Below are 15730 nucleotides of genomic sequence, written 5' to 3'. Positions count from 1 at the left end.
TGCGTTGGCTTTCTCCTTTTCCACTCAACTGGTCACAACATACATTTTAAATGTTTTACCCAGTTAACAATATGGCCAATTAAATGTATTATCTGTATTCATTTCAGAGTCCAAAAAATTTCCTAAATTAACAATAACTCTATGTATTTATTGTAAATCAAGATTTACTCAACAGAGATGCAAAGCTAATTAACAGTGTGAAATATGAAAGTACAAAAATTAAATATTCTAAATAACCTAACACACAGAAAAAGTAAAGAGACTTCCTCTGTGGTTATTAATATTTTTAAAACAAACTTTGGCCAAATGTTTTATTCTTTGTCTTCAAAAATTGACAGTGAAATGTTCCAGCTGGCTTTCAGTCTGGTGTGAAGATACAAATTGATGGTGTCACCAAACACATGTGATTCTCAGTGGATTTTTTCAGAAGTACTTTGTTCAGGAGATGGAGAATATAGAATACCTTCTCAAAAAAATTATTGCTTCATTTTTCCTGCTTTTGCCCAAGATGGCCGGCAGTGGGAGAAGAGCAGGATGCCCGAGGCAGTAGTGGGGAGAAAACTCTTAGTGTAAACATTTTGTACAGATTGGTAAACCAATTAATGGCACAGACCTGATAGCAGGGTTTTCTCAAAAACATGGGAAAGAGTGAGATAGATGTTTCTTTAGGGGGGTATGCAGGCTTTACCATGACTTACTTTTCTAAGTAGAGCCAAGCAACTCAAAACTCCTGATAGCCATAAACTCGGATGCATGAATTCTCTGTAAACAAGTCCAAACAGTTCCATTATCCATCAGGAGATAGCAAGAACTGCAAGTGCTGGAAGTCAGTGTCAACAGAGTGTGGAGGAATGCAGCAGGTCAGGCAGCATCAGAGGAGCAGGATAGTTGACATTCCTGTTCTTCCAGCTCCACACTGTATTGACCCCCATTATCCAATAGGCCCTGGCTATTAGCTTCATTGTCTCTTCCAGTAAATGTTTATGAAAATAAAAGTCTAGTCAGGCTTATTAATAACCATTTCAAAACAAAATCAAGTCCAAGTATCTCCCATTTTTCAAGTTAATCAATTCTCACAGACACCTTAAAGAGAACTCCTCATAAATATTAATAACAGGAGTACCTTCACAATAGTATAAATACATGGAGTTCATTCTATGACATTGTGACTAATGCTTCACAACTTATGTTGAATACCATTTAATAATCAAAGGCAATGCTTTGCTGTCTTGTTGCAGTTTCATTTATCAGCATCTAAATTGTGCGCCACCAAATTGCAAAAGAAATTACAGGTGCATCTGATTTTTTTTCTCATCTATATCAACATATTCACACATCTTTCAGCAGAAGTAACTTTGATTAACAAGCAGGAGCAAAAGCCTAGGCTGATTGCTGATAATCCAGGAATGCTGAAGTGAATTGAGGAGCCCATTAGCTTTCCCATATTTAGAGCTTGTTCGTTCAATACAGATTTCAATTTAGGATCTTTTTGACATTTACACATGAGCCTTCCATTGTGAATGTATTTATACACTAACTCCTGGAGAAATGTATAACCCATTTTCTGCAATAATCAGTTTCTATCGGGAGATAATTGTGAGTAATTCAAAGTATAGGACAAGGAGGGAACTGTTTGGAGAATTACAAAATTCATGAGCAGTTGACCTCAGTATTTTAACATTCCCATTCAATGAGAGAATTTCTTTCTAACAATGTCACCATTATATCGCATCTTTAGCATGGGAAAAGATCACAAGCTGTTTCTGAGGCATAAGAAAAGAAACAACTAGTCAAAAGAAAAGTTGATTATTGGGTGACAGCATACTGGGCAAATAATGTGATTTTAAGGATAATCATAAAGGAGAAAAATAAGGTGAAGTATTAGGTTCAGCCTGGGAATTTCTGGGTATTACTATGGAGAATGCGTATGCAGAAAATGCAGAGGAATGGTTTGGTTAAGTTCGAGACTCTAGAACTGCAGAAGGCTACAGAAGTAGAGAATGCAAAATTAAGTAGGGCTTTATCAAGAAGAGGAGGATGATAATATGAAAAGACTGGGAGTTAAAGCATGTAATAAAAATGGAATTGATGGAAATGTATGATCCAGTGTAAAATAGCTACATGTTTACTAAGTTTTACTGTTATTTCTTGCAAAGGTTGACATTTTGCCTCAAGTTAAAGCATCCAAACCAAGGAAACATCAACATTTCTCATTTGGGAAAAAATTTGAGAAAACATCAAATAATTTGTGACTTAATACAGCAAATCAAATCTGAATGACAATCCTAGTCTACAGATTAATGGATTGATGAATTCCTAAGGTATCAAAAACTGTTCTTCAGCGAGAGACAATTATGGATTCTTGTTATCGGCAGAAAAATATTTATATATGAAAGGAAAAAGATCAAGCTTAAAGTAGATTAGAGAAAAAGCTTGGAAAACTGAAATTGATTTGGTATTTCAAATACAATTGCTACTTAATATTATGAATCAAAAAGCTTAAATACCTTTTCAAAGTGTTTGTTTATAGAACAAGGAGATGAAGAATAAAGCAACCATTTTACTTTTAACTAAAATGAGAAGAACATCAAATAGAGATTAGCATTTTGCTAGAGCTCTTTTTGACAGAGTGTCATCTGCCGATTCCTTTTCATGTCTTAAAAGAGTTAACTGTTCAAGAGTTTATTATTACATGAAAACTTTCCAAAGTATCACATTTAGAACTTATAATTATGATTTTGTGTTAACATTTCTTTGAGGTTGAAAATAAGTTAATTTCCAATTAAATAAACAGTTTCAGATACAACAACTATAAGCTGTTTCCAAGCATACTTCTGATGCCTGTTGTGTACGAATGGGCTGAGAGAGATTATTGTAAGGTCCCAGTTGGCAGATGCTTTATACATAGTATTGTCAAATTAATTGAGCCTTGAATCGTCTCTTTCCCTCCTCAGTAAAAATGAGAAGTCAAGTCTATTCCCAAAGACTAGATAAACTATTGTGAAGTATAAAAACAGTTCTGGAAATCAGAACAATAATTTTCCATGGACTTTGATAATTGAACAGTTGAACAATATATATTTAATTCATGTTGCTCTTGCAAAGTTAATCCCCCCAAAGTTAACCCCCTAAAGTCTAATTTTTAACTCAGAATTCAAAACAGGCACAAAAGTATTCCCATATATTTCATAATAGGTTTTTATAATAGGCTCTGACTAACCAATCAATAGCACTCTGTCTGAATTCTGTAAATCATGCTTCAGTTTAAACAAAGTTTTGACTTGACGTTATGTTGCTCTCTGCATGGATGAAATCCACTTGCAAAATGTTGCTGTCTCCTACATAGCCGAGGAAAGAGCGAGATGGTACAATAATTTTGATTTGGCAATGTTGCATTTCAGCAAAAGACCTAAGTATTCTGATCAATAAAATTAAGTGGAATAACCTAATTATTTAGTTTCCAGAAAGGCTATTGTTAACAAGTGGGTGAAACTTGGCAATCAATCCTTGTTAAAGCCTTGTACATGGTTATTTTCAGATGGGCAAACCAGAACAAATTTCCAGTTGAAATATTCAGTCAAGGTTCTTTGCCAGGAATGCAACACGGCTTCAAAGAATATTGTTCTTTAGGCCATATCTTGCCAGCTTTGTTAAATGGGGCATCTTTTGTTCTGCGAGAGTGAATATAGACAGCCCGAGATGGCTGGCAGTGGGACAAGAGCAGGACGCCTGAGGCAACGGTGGAAAGAAAACTCAGTGTAAACATTTTGTACAACTGTGTAAACCAATTAATGGCACAGACGTGATATAAGTTCCACATGTGCTCTTCAAAATGCCACAACTGATGGATTCTTATTTTTCACTATCTTATTCAACTTGGAGTATTAAAATAATGATCTGCTAAGATGTGATTCTGCTGATAAAATCAGATAAATGAGACTTTAATACCATAATTGTGGTTTGTGTACTGTGATGTTCTTGGCTTATTTTTCTATGTTAGTTATTGTTAATTCAAACCCCAAGAGTAAACCAGAGAACTCTTTGCACCCACCAGATCCCTTAACTTAGAATTCTTACTGGCAAACTATTTGTACAATGTTTTATACAAGTTCTTCTTTCAACCCAGTAGATACTGCAGAAACCTTCTCAGTAATATCACATATTCAGCATTACCACTTTATAGCCTATCACTACTTTGAAATATCAGGCAGAGAAATGATCATTTATTACAGATAGGCTAAAGTCAATTTTTTTACTTATAGAAAGAAGTAAATTCACTTAGAACAAAATGTCCAAACAAAGAATTATCAGATTAATTTCCTCTTCCTTTCAGAGGTCTCAAAGACGTTTTCTTAAAGAATAACACTGTAAATGTTGTAGACAACAAAATCTTCTAAAGAAAATGTACTTAAATCCTGATTTATATCTAACTATTATGTTACCCCCCGCCAAAGCCCGAAGCATGTTTCTGAGTTCCAAGAGTACAACTTCCTGTGTCACAAAAATATGGTTAGTTCCACAAACATGTAGTTAGCTCAACTGTCTTGTTCCTCATGCTCGCAACAGATCAGCTACAATATTTATCAGGTTTGCTGAGCACTGGAGAAACTCATCTTACTAAAGCAGATGGACTCAAGTGATAGATAGCTTAGGGACATCAATCTCTGACCTTTGGCTGGGAGGCAAGCACTCTATGGGGTTGCCCTGCTTGGATGGTTTATAGTTGACCTATTTTTTTAATGGTCTGCTGACAGGATATCTGAAATGTAGTCATTATCCAATCAACAAATGCATTAATGTATTACATTCCTTCCAGTATCTGTTAGCATGAAAGGAAGGGAAAATGCATGCTGTAAAATACAAAAAAAAGGTAACACCTTGCCAGGTTGTCCAACACCAGAATGATTCAGTCCTAATTGTATTGGAGAATATATGGGGAATAATTTACTCTTCCATTTTTTTTCTTTGTTTCTTATTAAACATGTAATTTCCTAGCTTTTAATTACTTTGCAACTTTTACCAATGCAGAATGATCAATCTTAAGGCATTTTCTTGGACTGACAGCATTAAAATAGATGGTGTGTGGCAGTTCATAAGTTGTTTCACTGAAGTGAAAAAATGGAAATATGGTTTTAGAAATGTCTGCAGCTATGCAGCTTCACAAAACCAGGATGGAAGATCTGTCAATGCATTGACTGAAGTTAAGTAATGTGAGAAAGGATTTGTTTCAAACCCATGTTTTAAGAATATTTTGGGTTCAATTTTCCCACTTTATGTTAGTGTTTTTATGGTGAGGTTCACGGTGTGTGGTCCACAATGGCCCATGTTGATTTTTCTCATGCAGTGGTTCCCTCTGCAGCTATTAATCATGCACTCAGGTTCTTCAGTGCCCAGTTCATGTAAACGTGCAGGAGTAATAGAAGTGCTGGCCGCTGCAGGGACACTGCTGCCTCGATATTTATACCTTGAATCCGCACCGCATCAGATACTGCAAGCCTGGGATTGCTCCTGCCATTGTGGTCCTGGCCCCAGCAAATGGCTCAGAATCGGAAATTGACACTTTTTCATGACAGGGACCTGGAGGGTCTGGGTGGATGGAGGTGTTTGAGGAATCAGCGGTACCATTTACTCCAAACTGTCAAAGCAGGTCACGTCACCAGAGGCAGCCAGTCTAGACAAAGTAATGGCCTGGGTCGCTGGAGTCTCCAGAGGGAAACATATCCTTTATCACCATTCATTCCCACTCCACTCAAACACACAACCAATTCCATCTAGAAGGACGAGGGCAATAAATACATAGGAACGTTGCCACCTGCAAATTCCCACCCAATCCACTCATTTATTTGGAAAAAAATATCACTGTTCCTTCATTGTCACTGGGTCAAAAGCCTTGAATTCCCTCTATAAGAGCACGTTAAGTCCAGTCACAGCTCATGGACTGCAGTGGTTCCAGAAGGCAGCTCATTACCACTTCTGCAGGGGCAGCTAGGAATGGGCAATAAATGCCGGCCCAGCCAGAAATGCCCACATTCCACGAGCAAATTACAAAAAAAAAATCAGGAGCTGCAGGACCAACAAACTCTAATGGGAAGGAAGCCAGCACCACCAACTCTCAGCTCAAACTCCATCTCTGAAGAGGAAGCCACTCATCCCTCAGAGGATGCACTGGCAAGGTTTTTACCTGTAGGCCCCAGCAGCTCCAAGGCTTTCACCTCAATGGATTCCTTTGTAGATTACACGCTGGAGCACAATCTGGTTGGCGTATTGCTGGCACAGCTCAGCAGCTAGTCAAGGAAGAAACATAGCAAGTTTCTGACACTCAGAGGTCTGCTGGAGACGAGGGACATACTTATCCCCAGGCAGAGAGCTGTCACATTATCTTGGCCATTGTAGACTTTGTAAAAAAATCATAATGTAATTCAGCCATTGTCATTGGTGCTGAGGATCATTGGGAAATTGGTAGGGGATAAGGACCTTGGGTTTCAGTCCAGATGGCCATTCCTCTCAGTGAGACCATTGGTAGCAGCTGGCACCCATGGGAAGGAGGAGTCACACATAGCCCCCATCCACACCTCCCCTCAAAGCTCCTGTTAAGTCACTACAGGGGTGTACTGCCCCTTCAGCTCCTCTCACCTGTGATGCTGAAGCCTGATGAATTCCAAGCCAAGGAGTGTGTGCAACACTGGACAAAGTACTTTCAATGGTCCTAAGCTGTCTAGACCAAATAGCCTCGGAGACAACCAGCCTAGTCTTCCAGGCCCTCAAGAGTAGGCTCTTTCCACCTGTAGCTGTGGGCATCACTCAGACACAGTGGGAGTGGAAGGAAGGCTTAACCCTAACTAGGGTGCATGGGTGGAATTAGTGCCACTTGATTGTAGGTAATCTTGCAGTTTTGTAAATATATTTTCGTGATTATTTTTGAAATACCTGCTGCACTCTCTCTTTGTGGCAATTGGACCAGATCTGACTGCATCCATTTAAGACGTGAGCAAAAAACAAGATAAGCAGCATCTTCAGATATCCCAAGAATCAAAGAAAGAACATTGATTATTTTTCACAAATAACCCAGCCCTTGGCCGCAAATAGCATTTGACATCAAAGGTTCTTGAATCTTGGCATTGATGACTGCAGCCAAGGCGATGCACTTTAATGTGGATTATATTGAGGTTACTGACAATGTGTAGGGATTGTGCAATTCCTACTCTGCTTGATTCATCCACACTTATACCACCCTATAAGTGACAGCACAGAATCAGTTGTGAGTCTACTCATTGAGGTTGATCGGCTCGCCGAGCTGGTTTGTTGTTCCGCAGACATTTTGTTACCGTGCTCGTTAACATCTTAAGTGCAGCCTTGGATGAAACATCAGTGTGTTTTCCCGCCTGGTTTTTAAACTCTGGGGTCCATTGTGATGGATTGCCTCACTTCCGGGTTTCCTCCGTAGTGGAATGTACATGGGGTCAAGTTCAATGTGGTTGTTAATAGCCTGCTTCATGGAGTGCCATGCTTCCAGGAATTCTTGTTAACAAAGTGGGGTTGGATGAACACAGCAGGCCAAGCAGCATCTTAGGAGCACAAAGGTGACGTTTCGGGCCTAGAGGGTCTAGGCCCGAAACGTCAGCTTTTGTGCTCCTGAGATGCTGCTTGGCCTGCTGTGTTCATCCAGCCCCACACTTTGTTATCTTGGATTCTCCAGCATCTGCAGTTCCCATTATCTCTATCCAGGAATTCTTGTGCTTGTTTCTGCCCAGCCTGTCCCAGGATCTTGATATTGTTGCAGTATCTTTGTCATACTGTTCCTGTAGGCATCCCCTGACCTAGTTCTTTGGATATCCATTATCCTTGAACACTTGGAAGAGGTATTCCTCCTCCTCTCGGCGTAGTTCCATGTTGCTGCAGTGTGTTGTTGCCCTTTTAAATAGTGTTCACATGCAACTTGTTTGTGTGTGCTGGGATGGTTACTATTGAAGTTCAGTACCTGGCCTGTGTGTGTGGCTTTTTGGTGTACTTTCATTTGCAGTTCCCCATTTGTCTTGTGCTCTATCACGACATCCAGGAATGGGAGCTGTTTGTTCTTCTCCTCCTCTCTGGTGAATTTTATTCCAGTGAGGGTGTTGTTTATGAGTTTGTGTGTCTTTTCTAATTTGGCCCATTTAATGATGACAAAAGTGTCAACTATGTAATGTATCCATAGTTTAGGTTGGATTTGCGGAAGGGCAGTCCTTTCCAGAATTTGCATCACTGCTCCTGCTGAGTCCAGAGATAGGCTATTCCATCGGTGTCCCGTTGATTTGCTTGTATGTTTGGCCGTTGAAGGTGAAGTGGGTGGTCAGGCGTAGGCCCAGTAGTTTAAGCATGTTGTCCTTGGAGATGGTTTCACTGGAGTCGTGTTCTTGTTCAAGTAGTGTTGCCATTGTTTCCTTTGCTAGTGGTATGTTTACTGGGCAGTGACATCAAACGATATCATGGCCTCTTCGCCTTCCATCTTTATGTCTTTGATGGAGTTGGGGAATTCTTGGGCTGAGTGGATAGAGTGGGGTGACCAATACTCACTCATCTCAATCCACGTGGACAAGGAGAACCACGACTTGGACTGGGACAACACCAAGATCCTGGGATAGGCTAGGCAGAGACCAGCACGAGAATTGCTGGTAGCATGGCACTACATGAAGCAGGCTATTAATAAACACATTGAACTCAACCCCATATACAATCCACTACGGAGGAAACCTGGAAGAGAGGCAATCCGTCACAAAAGACCCCAGAGTTTAAAAACCAGGCGGGAAAACACACCAACGCTTCATCAGAGGCTGCACTGAGGATGTTACCAAGCACGGTAATGAAACGTCTGCGGAACAACAAACCAGCTCGGCGAGACAACCAACCTCAACACCCACAACCTGAGCTACAAATCTACTCCAAAACCTTTGAGTCCACTCATCTCCACAAGCAATATCGCATTCTGTCTTTCAGCTTTACAAGGAGGCTACTGCCATTCAAGGCCAGGAGGTAAACTCTGAAATGGAATAATAGAAAAGTGTCAAGAGATACCTTATGACTGCTCACAACGTGCTGCAGCCTGAAGGACTACATTTCACAGCACTGATTTCATAGGTGGTTGAGATCTCCAAAAAAAACCATCTGACCTCAGTACCATACTATGTTATTGCTCTGTCTCACTGACTGCTGCTGTCTCCTCAATGGCAACGAGAGCCTATAAAGTGCATACTCTTTACAGTGGGATCAGCTGAAAATGCCATACACAGAATCAAACAGACAACAAAACACTTATTGATCCAAGATGGTTCAAGGATTGCAGAAGTTAACAGATGCACAAATACTGAGGATTGACCAAAGGCATTGCAAAGGATAAAATACCCTGATGGGAGTTATGTCCAGGCCTCTTAGCAATAGTCAGGCTGTGGGACAGAAAATAAATCAGGAGATAAAAAAGGCATGTAGGAAAAGCACTATTATACTAATCATGGGGACTTCAGTATGTAGACAGACTGGGAAAATCAGCTTGGTAGCAAATACCAAGAAAAGGAATTCATGGAATGTTTCCAAGGTTGTTTTCTTTAGAGCAGCTTGTGGTAGAGCCTGTTAGTGAACAGGCAGTTCTGGATTTGGTGCTGCAGGATGAGACAGACTTGATGAGGGAGTTTCGGTGAAAGAACCCCTTTGAGGCAGGGCAAGCAAGACACCATGGGTGTTATAACAGACTTGACCCCAGGCAGACCAGCAATGCTGGAGAATCTCACTGCCTGTGCTGTTTGACAATTCTCGTCATAGGGGAAAGATATAAATTACCTCCTGATCCTTCCGAGCACAATTCCTGCTCCAGCAGATTATCCCATTTCACTGTTGATGGCCCAGGACATCCGAAATTTGCACCTATATACTGGATCTCTAATAGCTATAGATAATGACAGTGAGTCTGATATTTCCAGAATCTGGTCATTATCCTCCTCCTGTTTGGACAAAGCAGGAAGAACTTCAGCTATTGGTTCTCCCACTGAAGGCTGTTGGCAGCTGCTGAAGATTCCAGTTTTTGCTGAGCTCACTGACAATGGTTTAATTGATGTTCACTCTGCTATCGTCTCACGGTCAACAATGCCACTAGGAATCCTCCAAGCACTGGCTCCACCTCAGATGAGCTGTCAGGTGATCCGTGGAGAAGATTGAAAATGTAGACTAGTAATGGTACTCCCTCACATCAGTCACAAGATATCTCACACATTGTGGATTGGAGGCTTGCCTTCACAATGAGACCAATACCATGCTTAGATAAGGAGTGCTGAGCTCCGTTACCTTACGTAGATGTATGTTGCAGAATGATTCAGCCCCTCTTATCCCCGCCTCCTTGACCTGTCCATCTTCCCCCCCACCTGTCCACTCCTCCCACCTCACTGACCTTTAAGGCAGGCATTCCAAGTAATGGGATTCTCCGACTCCATGTACCTGTCTCAGGAGGAAGATTCTGGGCATTATTTACTCATTAAATACATCTAAAAATTTTGCATTTGCTAAATAATGATGTTGCAGCATAAAAGTGGAGTTTTGTCAGTTAAAAACTGAAGTTGCTCTCTGTTTCACAGTCACAATGATGATCAATGCTAATAGTCTTGCAGTCTTTCTCATTGCAAAATCAGGGCCAATGTGAAGAATCATAGAATCCCTAACAATGTGGAAGCAGGCCATTCGATCCACAGAGAACACACTGATCCTCTGAAGTGTATCCTGCCCAGACCCATCCCCCAACCCTATCCCTATGACCCTGGATTTCCCACAGCCAATCCACCTAACCTGCACAATCCCTGGACACTATGAGCTCTTTAGCATGGACAATCCACCTAGCCTGCACATCTTTGGACTGTGGGAGGAAACTAGAGCACCCGAAGGAAACCCACACGGACACAGGGAGATTGTGCAAACTCTACACAAACAGTTGACAAAGCAGTGGGTCCCTGGTGCTGGGAGGCAGCAGAGCTAACCACTGAGCCACCGTGCCACCCTTTGTACAAAAGTCGGGAGCGGGGAAGCTATTTAGTTAGAAGAATAATATGAAACAAAAAAATAGTTTGAAGATAAAACCAACCACAGAACTAGAATGATACTGATGAAAACGTAATATTAAGTTGCCAGCTTCTTCAACTATATCGGAAAGGTTTGGCCAGGCAAGGTATGTCCAGATTCGGGAGTATCATTCACAACTAAGTTGTGAACAGTACATTCACAAACTAATTTCGAGGTTACAAATTAAGTGCATTAGAGTCTGTCCATAATGAATGTTCTGAAAAGTTCCAAACATGGCCATTTAGAAAACAAAAATTAGAAAGTGCAAAACTCATATAAACACCCAGAAATTTCAATATATTCCTCCGTTTTCAGTTTTAATGACCAATTTACATGGCAGTAGTTAGCTGCATAAACCGATTTGTTACAGAGCAGATATGTCAACTTAATATAAACACAATGAATTCTGCAAATGGAAATCTGTGAGTCATTGAATCATTCTAGGGAGAAAGAAGTGATATAACACTCAGTGTTTGTCTTTGTATTTACATCACTGCTTTTCCAGCTAACCAAATCCAGTCACAAATGACCACTCATTTAAAATATTCAAGCAAGTTAAACAATGAATCATGACTACCCAATTACATAAATTCCATATTACTTTGTATCACCTCACTAATAAGAGAAGTAGTTAAAGATTAAATCAAATAATAATGTACAATGTTTTAACTTAGTCGGCTCATGGATCTGCCATATAGTCGTATCGTCTATGTTCTAACTGTGCAGCATAAAACCCTGAATTAATCCTAAGTGATTGTAATTATGTGGCATACTTTTGATAGTGAGAAATCACAATTGAAGAAATATTCATCATGGATAATTGAAGTCCAAACCTTGACTTAGAATCAAACAGATAACAATATTGTCTAATCAGGTTGTTAGTTAAAGTGAAGGCTGGCAAAACACAATAAAGTACAAATTAAATGCAAGGCTATTTTACAGCCCAATTTATGCCACTCAGTTCCGTTACTCCATCTGTGACCTTGTTATAATTTTCTTATGCTATCTAAGGGGTGGCTAGCCTTCATTCTTTTTCGTCACAAAATACCTAATGGTCCATTTTGTTTCCGTTTAGTGGGATTTGTTAGCATTGATAATGATGAGGAATTTTTCAGAGCTTCTTTGAAGTTATTCATAAAACTGATAATATTAGTAAGGTTATATCAAGGGCCTGAAGCTGTTAATCACTGACTAGAACCTTGCACAACTCTCCATTGACATATGGAAGAAACAAAGCATTAAATTGAACAGTTGGAAAGCCAATTATTAGTTCATTTGACACTTCCCTACACTATACATCAAATATGTGAACTTAATGAACTAAGTTTCAAGAAGATACTTGAGTCTAAAATGAAATTAAAAAGCCTCTTATTAATGTTAATTGAACCAAAGATTATGCTGGGGAAATTAGAACTATAAAAAATACTAACACTCTGTCCCCAGTATTTATACTGGCAGGCTACAAGGCTGTAAAGTTCTTTGCTGTAATACTTTATTTCTCGATGTGAAATAGTACATGATTAGGCGGTGCCAATGTTGGACTGGGGTGGATAAGGTCAGAAATCACTCGACACCAGGTTATAGTCCAACAGGTTTATTTGAAATCACAAGAATAGCTTAGTTATTTTCAGAATATTATTTTGTCCTTGTCACTTGTATGATCAGTTTTCCATCCAGCGACAATCCGATACACTTGTGGAGATTGGCAATTGTAGACTCAATAAAAGGTTATAGGCTAACAGATTTATTTGAAATCACAAGCTTTTGAAGCGGTGTTCACTTCTCAGGTAAGGTGATTATTTCTCATAGTTCATTTGTCAGGGCAATACCTTAACCAATCAGAGTCAACTTGCATATTTAAAACTAAAGCAAACCCTCTGAGCTACCTGTCAATTATCATTAATGGGTGTATTCTCCACATCAATGCATCTACCAATCGGACTCCATCCATCAACAATCAGTACTCTCCTTTAATGCATTGTAGATGTTACTTTTCCTCCTTGAGTTGTTTTTTTGTGATTTGTTCAATAAGTGCAAGACAAGAGACTTTGAAAAATATGTGTTTTCTCAGCAATGCTCATAGTAATGATCACCATACTCCTGAAGTCAGTGATGGGGATAAAGGGTGCTTTATACTCCAGAATCCATAGGATTTGTGCATGGAATCTTAATGTCAACAAAAGTCCACCAACTTTGAAGACCTTAGCTGGAATGTAATTTCATTGGCAAGCTTTGCTGTTTTTCAGACTTTTGAAAGCTTATTGCAGCTCATTTATTGATAATGGTTCACCTGGATTCTTCCAGAGATATCCATCATCTGTGATACCAACCCCATGAACTATCACCAAAGGGAAAGGTGAAGGAAGGAGTGAAAAGTAGCAGGAGAAAGGAGGGTTGTCCATTAAGAAATTAAAATGATCTCCTTGCTTGGTGGAGAGAAGTAAACATAAGTGTCTATTGAAGGATGAGGGTACATACTTTGTGATGATAACGATAATTAAATAAACCAAGCACAGTTGGGATTTTGTGTTAACAGCTTTATATTCATGAATATTTCAGCCCAAAATAAGTTGCTAAGGTGACTTTTGAAATAAGCCTTAATAAGAGAAAAAGAAGAGCAAAGAGCTTGCAATGATAAACATTTAATATCTTTTGGAATCCTGAAGTGTTTCAAAACTATTCAATTTACTTTTTCAGTGTATTTCTGGTTGTTATGGAAGTAACTGTTACAGTCAGTTTGAGCATAGCAAGATGATGATCAGCTGACTTGTTTGTTATGGTATCATTTATGGACAAGGGAGTAGGCACAGAGTGCAGGAATCCCCTGTGGTCATTCCCCTTGAAAACAAGTGTATCGTTTTGGATACTGTTGGATGGGTGTTGGGGTGTGGGGGTGTCGCTGAAATAAATGTTCACGGGAAAGCAGCAGTAGCCAGGTCAGGGATATTACGACTGGCTCTGGGCCACAATGGGAAAGGGTAAAGATAAACAGGACCTTAGTGATAGAAGACTTGAAAGTTAGGGGAAACGGACAGGAGATTCTATAGCCACAAATGGGAATCCAGGATGGTGCGTTGCCTCTCGGGTGCCAGGGTCCAGGATGTCTCGGAACAGTTGCAGAAAACATTTTCAAGGGATAAGCTGAGCATACAGAAGTAATTGTGTACTCTGGCACAACTGACATAGGCAGAAATAGCAATGACGCCCCACGGAGTGATTATGGAGAGCTAGGAAAAATGATAAAAACCAGGACCTCGACAGTGGTGATCTCTAGTGCCAAGTGCTAGTGAGGGTAAGAACATAGCAAATGAATGTGTGGCTAAAGAATTGGTGCAGGAGGCAGGGGTTCAGATTCCTGGATCATTGGAATCTTTCCTGGGATGGGGATGACCTGTCCAAGAGGGATGGGTTACACTTGAACTGGAGGGGACCAATAGCCTGTCAAGTTCATTTGCTAGTGCTCTAAGGAAGGGTTTAAACTAGATTGGCCAGGGGTGGGATCTAGAATTAAGGATCTAATGATGACCATGAACACATTGTCGATTGTTGGGAAAACCCATCTCGTTCACTAACGTCCTTTAGGGAAGGAAACCAGTATCCATACCTGGTCTGGCCTATATGTGACTCTAGACCACATGTACATGTCCACTTTGGTCCATGAGGGGTCCTATTCTCTATCCGGAACCGCAGGAGATGGGCAAGGTCCTCAATAAATATTTCTCCTTTGTGTTTACCGTGGAGAAAGACATGAAGACTTGGGAACTTGGGGAAGTTTGTGGTGATATCTCAGGGACACTCCACATCACAGTAGAGGTGGTGTTGGAAGGATGAGAATGTATGAAAGTAGATAAATCTCCTGGTCCTGATCAGATATATCCAAGAACCCTGCAAGAAGCTAGAGAAGAAATTGCAGGGGCCCTGGCTGCTAGATGTGTGTCATTGTTAGCCACGGGTGAGGCCCAGTAGTCCGGAGGGTAGCGAATGTTGTGACCTTATTCAAGAAAGGCTGCTAAGAAAAAAACCTGGAAATTATAGACCAGTAAGTGAAACATCTTGACAGGTAAATTACTTGAGAAGATTCTGAGGGATAAGGTATAGATGCATTTGGAAAGATAGGGTCTGAGTAGGAGTAGTCAGCATGGCTTTGTGCGTGGCTCACAAATATATTAGAGTTCTTTGACGAACTGACCAGGAAGGCTGATGAGGGCAGGGTGGTAAACATCGTCTATATGGATTTCAGTAAGGCCTTTGATAACGTTCCACATGTTAGACTGCTCTGGAAGGTTAGAACGTATGGAATCCAGGGAAAGCAGGCAAACTGGATACACATTTGGCTTGAAGGTAGGAAGCAGAGAGTAATAGTGGAAGGATGCCTGTTGGACTGGAGGCCTTTAACTAGTGGTATGCCTCAAGGTTCGGTACTGGGCCCATTCCTATTTGTTATCTAAATCAATGATTTGAATGAGAATGTACAAGGCATGATTAGTAGGTTTGCAGATAACACTAAAATAGGCAGTATCATGGACAGTAAGGAAGGCTATCAGAAATTGCAGCATGGTCTTGATCAGCAGGGAAGTGGGCCAAGAAATGACAAATGGAGTTTAATACAGTTAAGTGAGAGGTGTTGCAATTTGGAAAGTCAAATCATGGTTGG

General features: G+C 40.3%; 1 long non-coding RNA gene across 2 annotated transcripts in view; it reads left to right on the top strand.

Moving 5' to 3' along the window:
- Positions 1-15730, top strand: part of LOC125463769 (uncharacterized) — a 66722-nt gene that overhangs the window by 28291 nt on the left and 22701 nt on the right. Inside the window, exon 3 of one of the 2 annotated variants that reach the window (XR_007249900.2) lies at positions 2157-2429. The exons of the other annotated variant lie outside the window; for it this stretch is intronic. This is a non-coding gene — a long non-coding RNA (uncharacterized LOC125463769). Of the gene's footprint in view, positions 1-2156; positions 2430-15730 lie in introns of those variants that run through there. 2 annotated transcript variants of the gene reach the window in all.

This window comes from Stegostoma tigrinum, chromosome 22 (assembly GCF_030684315.1).
Source record: "Stegostoma tigrinum isolate sSteTig4 chromosome 22, sSteTig4.hap1, whole genome shotgun sequence".
Taxonomy (NCBI): Eukaryota; Metazoa; Chordata; class Chondrichthyes; order Orectolobiformes; family Stegostomatidae; genus Stegostoma; species Stegostoma tigrinum.
The sequence above is the reverse complement of the archived record's forward strand: the minus strand, read 5'-3'. Positions and strand labels throughout refer to the sequence as shown.